The sequence below is a fragment of the Mesoplodon mirus genome, assembly GCF_964341445.2.
Source record: "Mesoplodon mirus genome assembly, chromosome: 19".
NCBI classification, from domain to species: domain Eukaryota; kingdom Metazoa; phylum Chordata; class Mammalia; order Artiodactyla; family Ziphiidae; genus Mesoplodon; species Mesoplodon mirus.
In genome coordinates this window covers 12,694,827-12,703,995 of record NC_138995.1, presented here as the reverse complement: position 1 = coordinate 12,703,995, position 9,169 = coordinate 12,694,827, and positions in this window count along the sequence as shown.

Here is a 9,169-nt window from a genome sequence, read left to right as displayed (position 1 = left end):
GGCGCAGTGGTTGAGAGTCCGCCTGCCGATGCAGGGGACACGGGTTCGGGCCCTGGTCTGGGAGGATCCCACGTGCCGCGGAGCAACTAAGCCCGTGAGCCACAACTACTGAGCCTGCACTCTACAGCCCGTGAGCTACAACTACTGAGCCCGTGTGCCACAACTATTGAAACCCACATGCCTAGAGCCCGTGCTCCACAACGGGAGAGGCCACGGCAGTGAGAAGCCCGTTCCCAACAAGGAGTGGCCCCTGCTCGCCACAACTAGAGGAAGCCCATGCCTAGCAACAAAGACCCAACTCAGCCAAAAATAAATAAATAAATTTATTTAAAAAATAAAACTACAATGAGGTACCACCTCACGTGGGTCAGAATGGCCATCATCAAAAAGTCTACAAATAACAAATGCTAGAGAGAGTGTAGAGAAAAGGGAACCCTCCTACACTGTTGGTGGGAATGTAAATTGGTGCAGCCACTATGGAGAACAGTATGGAGATTCCTCAAAAAACTAAAACTATAGTTGCCATATGATCCAGCAATCTCACTCCTGGGCATACATCCAGAGAAAACCATAAAAAGATACACGCACCCCAATGTTCATTGCAGCACTATTTACAATAGCCAAGACATGAAAACAACCTAAATGTCCATTGACAGATGAATGGATAAAGAAGTGTGGTACATATATACAATGGCATATTACTCAGCCAAAAAAGAAACGAAACTGAGCTATTTGTAATGAGGTGGATGGACCTAGAGTCTGTCATACAGAGTGAAGTAAGTCAGAAAGGGAAAGACAAATACCGTATGCTAACACATATATATGGAATTTAAGAAGAAAAAAAATGTCATGAAGAACCTAGGGGTAAAACAGGAATAAAGACACAGACCTACTAGAGAATGGACTTGAGTATGGGGAGGGGGAAGGGTAAGCTGTGACAAAGTGAAAGAGAGGCATGGACATATATACACTACCAAACATAAGGTAGATAGCTAGTGGGAAGCAGCCGCATAGCACAGGGAGATCAGCTCAGTGCTTTGTGACCGCCTGGAGGGGTGGGATAGGGAGGGTGGGAGGGAGGGAGATGCAAGAGGGAGAGGATGTGGGAACATATGTATATGTATAACTGATTCACTTTGTTATAAAGCAGAAACTAACACACCATTGTTAAGCAATTATACTCCAATTAAAAAAATTTTTAAAACTAAAAAAAAAAGTGTGGTACATATATACAATGGAATATTACTCAGCCATAAAAAAGAATGAAATAATGCCATTTGCAGCAATGTAGATGGACCTAGAGATTACTTTCTGAAGTCAGTCAGAAAGAGAAAGACAAATACCAGATGATATCACTTATACGTGAAATCTAAAATATGACACAAATGAACTTATCTACTAAACAGAAGCAGAATCACAGACACAGGGGTGTGTCAATGGGGTGGGGGGAGGGATGGACTGGGAGTTTGGGATTAGGAGATGCAAACCATTATATAGAGAATACATAAACAAGGTCCTACTGCATAGCACAGGGAACTATATTCAATATCCTGTGATAAACCATAATGAAAAAGAATATGAACAAGAATTTGTGTATATGTATATACATATGTATAACAGAATCACTTGGCTATACAGTAGAAATAAACACATTGTAAATCAACTATACTTTAATAAAATAAATTTTTTAAAAAAAGAATATAACTCAGGGGACTTCTCTGGTGGCACAGTGGTTAAGAATCCGCCTGCCGGGCTTCCCTGGTGGTGCAGTGGTTAAGAACCCGCCTGCCAATGCAGGCCACAATGGTTCGATCCCTGGTCCGAGAAGATCCCACGTGCCGCGGAGCAACTAAGCCCGTGTGCCACAACTACTGAGCCTGCACGCCACAACTACTGAAGCCCATGCGCCTAGAGCCCGTGCTCCACAACAAGAGAAGCCACCGCAATGAGAAACCTGCTCACTGCAATGAAGAGTAGCCCCTGCTCGCCGCAACTAGAGAAAGCCCACGTGCAGCAACGAACACCCAATGCAGCAAAAATAAATAAATATATGAATGAGTGAATGAATGAATATAACTCAGGCACAGCCAGATGGAAGAGATGCACAGGGCAAGGTACGGGGAAGGGCACGGAGTATACACGCTCTCCAGGTGTACCACTCCCCTGAATCTCCACGTGTTCACCAGCCCAGAAGCTCTCCAAACCCCGTCCTTTTGGGGTATTATGGGTGCTTCGTTACATAGGCATGATTAATTCAACTTCCCTGGAGGTCAGATCCCTCTAATCACATAACTGGCTTCTCCAGCAAACAGTTCCCAAAAGATGAGTTCCAAAAGTCACCTCATTAACATAAAAAAGACACCTTTATGACTCTCATCACTTCAGAAATTCTAAGAGCCTTAGGAGCTCTGTGCTAGAAATCGGGATGAAGAGCAAATATTTGTTTCTTATTATCAGTCACAATATCACAAATGGGTTTATTATTTCCATGGCCATAGTGACCCAAATGACCCCTTCATTCCTAGCCCTGAAGAGGCCCAATTTGACCCTGAGTCCAGAGAATTCTTTTCACGGGGCACTCCCCCTTGTTACAGGGTGGCAGGACTACATTTTATTGGAGCTGCTGAAACCATCCAAAAGGCACTGGAGGGCGCTGACATGGTTGCTAGACATGGAGGAGATTCCCACCCAGAAGCCCAGATACTTCAGACTTGTGAAAATTAATTCGGGGAAACCTCACTAAAATGGAGCCAAGAGGCCAGAAGAGGGAGCTCTCCCCCACATACCACTCCGGCATCCACACAGACCTTGACAGGAAGACCCTTACCTGGCATCTCCCACAGGCAGTGACAGCCCCACCTCCAGTAGGAGGAAGATTTTCCCCTCGCCTGGCAGCAACTCAGCCAATGAGAGACTGTCACCACTCACCATGAAAAGCCCCTGTACTTCAAACTCCCAGCTTCCCCCAATGGACTGTGGTTTATAACAGCCCCTCCCAACTTCCCCTTCTCTAGGAAAGAGGTTCCTCTCCTTCGTTTTACTGGACTTCCACGTGGTTTGCCATAGTTGCATGTCCCAAATCGCAATTCTCTGCTGTTCTCGAATAAACCAATTTTGCTAGGCTGTTTTACTGTTTTAGGTTACAGACTCATGGCCCACTACTCCAGTTGCCCTGGAAGGGTCTCCCTTGAACAAATTTCCCTCAACAAAAAAGATTCCCCACTCCCTCTTCAACAAACCCCCAACTTAGACAATAAGTTGCCTCTTATGGGAATACTTATGGGACTACTTAGGGAAGGCTTATGGGAAGACTTAGGGAAGCCTCGACTGGGAGTTCCAAAAACTCAGGGGTCCTGGCCACTTGACCTCTGGGTAGCCAGTCTCAACTCCAGGCCCTGAAACCTGCATTCTCCAGCTACAGCCTCCCTCTGCTGTCCACCTTCCTGCCACACAGACACCTTCTGACCCCGAGCCTGTCCCCGATACTCCCTCTGCCCGCTTCCCTAACCTCCAGGACTGGCAGCCACCTAAGCCCCTACCCTAGAAAACTGGCAGCTCCCTGAGGCTTGTCCCACCTCCTGAGGACAATCACCCTTATACCACTCTGGTGGTCCATTTGGGATAATAAAAATTTAGTCCTTTTGGCCCTATTAGGCTCTGGGGCCCAAGTCACTGTCATTCGAGGCAATTCCTCTAAATTCCCTAAAAGGAAGTCCTTTGCCTATAAATCAATCAAAGGTGTAAAAACCCATTTGGGGCTTCCCTGGTGGTGCAGTGGTTGAGAGTCCACCTGCCGATGCAGGGGACACGGGTTCGTGCCCCGGTCCTGGAAGATCCCACATGCCATGGGGTGGCTGGGCCTGTGAGCCATGGCCGCTGAGCCTGCGCATCCGGAGCCTGTGCTCCACAACGGGAGAGGCCACAACAGTGAGAGGCCCGCATACCGCAAAAAAAAAAACAAAAACCATTCGGATGTAACTACTGGGACCATTCATCTCAAACAGCTAGCTACCTCTGGTGGTGCCCCCCTGGTTCTTTCTTTGCCTACTGCAGGCATGGATCCATTGACACAACACCATGCCCCATGGACTAAGCCCAAGCTCTTGGCTTTTCTGGTATGACTCGCCAACTGGACACCAGTGACTCTTTCTCCGGGTCAAGATGGTAAACATTCCCCAATACTGATTTAAACAGGGCACTGAAGGCCCATGTCCTATCATTAAAGATATGCTTGAGGGACTTCCCTGGTGGTCCAGTGGCTAAGACTCCGAGCTCCCAATGCAGGGGGTCTGGGTTCCATCCCTGGTCAGAGAACTAGATCCCACATGCAGCAACTAAGAATTAGCATGCTACAACTAAAGATCCTGCACGCTGCAGTGAAGATCCTGCATGCCTCAACTAAGACCAGACACAGCCAAATAAATATTTAAAAATAAATACATAGGACATCCTTGGTGGTGCTGTGGTTAAGAATCCGCCTGCCAATGCAGGCCACACGGGTTCGATCCCTGGTCCGAGAAGATCCCACGTGCTGCGGAGGAACTAAACCCGTGTGCCACAACTGAGCCTGCGTGCCACAACTACTGAAGCCCGCGTGCCTAGAGCCCGTGCTCTGCAACAAGAGAAGCCACCGCAATGAGAAGCCCACGCACCACAACGAAGAGTAGCCCCCGCTCACCGCAACTAGAGAAAGCCCGCGTGCAGCAACAAAGACCCAACACAGCCAAAAATAAAAATAAATAAATTTTAAATAAATACATACATAAATAAAGATATGCTTCAGCTGAGAGTTATTAGGCCCACAGTCTCCTTTGCAATAGCCCCATGTGGCTGGTACTTAAGCCAGCCACTAATGATGGCGCCTTACCATAGACAATGGAAACCTCAATGCTCAGGTTCTCCCCGATTAAGGCTTCAACTCCTAACATCATAGAACTCACTGAGGACATACAACGGGTCCAGGAAGCATCCTACTCACCAGTTCTATTCTGTCCCCATTATGGAGACGGGGACATGTTCCCTGGGAGACCCACCACTCCCTCGGGCAGATTGATCTTCTCGGCCGCTGCCCCCTCCTGCCGACACACTCATCGCTGCCGACGCGCAGGACCCCTCTGCTTGACCCCCGCCCGGGGTTCCTCCTCAAACAGGCCTTTCCTGACTACATTTGTCTTGTGCCCTTTGCATCACTAGATATTATTGACTCTGACCCGGGCACCCACTTTGCTGGCCTCACCAAGCACGAGAACAGCATATTTTCTGTCTTTTTTGGCCGTGCTGAGCCATGCCGAGCAGCTTTGTGGATCTTAGTTCCCCGACCAGGGATTGAATCCGGGCCAGCAGTGAAGCACCAAGCCCTAACCACTGGACCACCAGGGAATCCCAGAATGGCCTCCTTAAGGAGCCTCTCCTTACTTTGCTGTCAAGCAAGTGGTCCCTGAAATGGATCCAGCTAGGACCCTATCTTGCTTGATTCTCACCCCCTGGGCCTTCTGATCCCACATAACAATTACTATGCACCCCCTACCCCGAAGTGCCACTTTCGGTCAGCTCTGGCGACTCTCAAGCTTTCACCCCCCAAGGCAGTGTCCTTTTTATCCTGTCCTCTGACTCCACTCCCCACTTCCACTATGGTTCTTCCATCATTTCATCATTTGCTTCACGCTGGTGACCTGATCGAGGGCAGGTAGTCCAATGTGACCCCTCATCAGTGCGTGTCCCCCAGGCCAGAAGCCCAGCAAGTTAGTGCGAAATCATTTCTTCTAAAGCCCTGACAATGGAGGGGTCACCTCCATGCCGGTCGCTCTCCCTGTTTATAGAGGCTGCAAGGGCTGGCAGATGAAATGAGATCTCCTACTAATTCACAGGAAGTAGAACTCATTGCCTGAGGACCAGTCCCTGGCACAGTTTGGGTGTCTGAAAGAGGGAAAGAGACTCTCTGCTCGGTAGATTTGAGCCCAACTTGGAGACGAGAATATGGTGAGAAAGCTACAAGTCATGGCCGTACCCCCATGCTAGAGGCCGTAACCCCACAACCCACAGCTTTCTCCCCAAGCATCACCACTCAGCCGTTCATCAATATACAAATAGCTCAGCCATGCAACCTCCACCCAGCCCGCCCAAGCTCATCAAGCATCAGTGGCTGTGATTATTCTTATGACTTTGCACTGGCCCGGGTGATGGGGTTACTGGTAGACCCCTCGGGCCAACCATCATGCAGATCCAATGCTGGAACAAACCACTCCCATTTGCAATTGCACCACCAGGTGGAGAAGCAGGGAGTGTTGGAGAGCCCTACTGAGAAGGGCTCAGGCCACTATGCCACCCAGCCTGGGGCAAGGGATGGAATCCCTTTATAGGCAACTGGTCCTCTGGAAGCAGTGTGTGAATGACGCTCGCCTCCGGATTCCTATACATGGAACATTGCTACCAGCTGGCCCTGCTATTGCCTGTACATAAAACCCCTCTGGTTATGGGGATTGTGATCTCATGGTTTCTCCTTTGCCCTCACGGATTGGTCCCAGGAAATAGCATTCCTAAGCTCCTCTCTAGCCTGGAATATAAATGTGCGGAGGATCTTCATGTGCTTTGGATGAGCTCCTTGGGAGATGAAAGGGCAGCTGCCTATGCCATGGCCGAATGTGCCCCTGAAGACCCCGGGGAGCCCTTCACAGTTTGAGTCACCAGGAGCAGTAGCAGATAGGCAGCTCGGTCCTCAGGGAAACCTCCGAGTCACATCAGGGAAGCCTATGACCAGCCCATGACCAGTACCCCAACCGACAGCCACATGGGAGGGTCGCCCACTGTCAGGGTGACCGCCTCTCCACAGCACCTCACCTCTGAGACGGACTCATCGCTGGAGAGGACACCATCTCAGACAACACGGCCCCAGCCCAAGTTCGCCACTGGAGATGCCTATACCTCTTGCACCAGAGATGACACCCCAGGGACACACCACCACGTCAGAGACCTCATCACTTCACTTGCCCAGGTGTTGAAATATTACCCAAATCTTCGAACAGATTCCCAGAGTCCCCGAGATCACTGACCTATTTTCACGGCTGGACGCTTTAAGTTTGGGACAATAGCTACGAACAACACTGCAGACTGTATGTTATTATAGGATTTGTACATTTAGGATTTAGAGGTGTACTTCATTGGTTACAATGTGCCCTCCCCCTGACTTCTAACTTATCTGCTACCCAGGCTGTTGGTGTCCTTTTACCACTGGCTCTGATGCCTCAGCATCACAGGGTGGATTGTAGTGGAATGCCAGACAGTGAGGTGTTTTGTTTTGTTTTAATCTTTTGGCCTCACTGTGAGGCATGTGGGATCTTAGTTTCCCAACCAAGGATTGAACTCAAGCCCCCTGTGCTGGCAGCGTGGAGTCTTAACCACGGGACTGCCAGCGAAGACCCTGTTTGGTTGGGTTTTTTGTTTGTTTGTTTGTTTGCGGTACGCGGGCCTCTCACTGCTGCGGCCTCTCCCGTTGTGGAGCACAGGCTCCGGACATGCAGGCCCAGCAGCCATGGCTCACGGGCCCAGCCGCTCCACGGCATGTGGGATCTTCCCGGACCGGGGCACGAACCCATGTCCCCTGCATCGGCAGGCGGACTCTCAACTACTGCGCCACAAGGGAAGCCCGGGTTTTTTTAATTTTAAAGCAAGTGCCTGATAAACTCTTGATTGCTGAGACATCCACTTCAAAGACAACTACGTCACATAAACACGCTGCCAGTCGCACGACAATGTAGAGAATCAGCCCACCCCCACGTGACGCTGCCGCAGCTGGGCTGAAGACCCACTGTGAGAACCTCGTTCGTGATTAAAAGCACTGCTTTGTGGCATAAGCAGAGGAACGGCTCCTGCCTCATAAAGCCCACAGTCTAGTCTAGTAAACAGGTGAATCCAGTGGAGCATAATTAGTTTCTAGCAGAGGGGAATACAAGGCTTGTGAGACCTCGGAGGTGTAAGCATCTAACTCTGGTTGAGGCAAAGGAGGCCTGAGACAAATTGGAGGTGCCGCAGAATGCCAAGTTGTTTACTGAGGCCACTTAGCCTGCTGGTCGCCCGTCCTTGATTTCTTTCGATCACACAGATTGAGCAGGACCCCCGGCAGCGGTCCATCTATTCTGCCCCAGCGCTTCCAGGCCCTCCTAACCAACTTCATCACTCTGTGGGCCAGGACCCAGCTGCCCGCCCCACCCTGCCACCATCACGGTAACTGCATCCTCCTGGCAGCGTCTTGTAGCAGCGTCTCCTACCGCCCAGGCTGGCCTAAAGAGGGCACCGGGGGTGAACTTCTCAGCCAGGCTGGTGCCCCGCCCTCCAGCACATTCCTTCCTACTCTGGTGCACCTTCCGGGCCTGCCAGCCACTGGGCATCCTGCTTTACACAGCACGGCCACCCTACCACGCCCGCTTCTCTCAGCCTTAAATCCCTTCTTCCACCGTCTGACCTGGTCATTCTGGCATCTGGCCCTCATTTAGTGGGGTCCAGGGCTGGTTTCTGGCTTCTAGGAGCCATCCAGGTAACAAGTGGGCAACCATCCCTGGGAGACCCAGCTAGGGTGTTAAATCCTGTGTCCTGGGAGAGGAATCCCAAATCAATCATCTCTCCCTTATCTGATTTTATGTTCTGACCCCACTTGATCCAGGGCTCACCTGGCCTTGCTGGCGAGGTCCTGCAGCTCCCTTGGGACACAGTTTCTTTCCTCTCTTATCAGACCCAGCACACCTCCAGGAGTGGAGGTGGGGCCTAGCTGAGGAGCCTGTGGCCCTGCAGGGCCCTGACCCTGGCCTGGCAGACCCGCCTAGGTTGAACGTTTAACCTTTGGAGCCTGGCTGCTCTACGACTACACCCTGGACCCTGTGCTCAGCTTTCTCACCAGGGAACTGCGGAGGTTGGGCGGCTCTTTCTGTGCTCCCAAGGAGGCTCTCTGGCCTTCATGCCTAGCTTTTAATTAGCTATGAATCACTCTCAGCTTTTCCTTTTCTTTTTCTGAAGCCTGAATTGTGCTTAGCAACAGCTACGCCGTTTCACCAGCCTTACAGTTTCTCCCTCCACCCCCCATATTTCACCAACTCCTGACATATGGAAAACCCACTAGTGAATTCTCTCCCACCAGACTACCATCCCAGTTTGTCAGGGGTGGAAGTTCGAACAATTT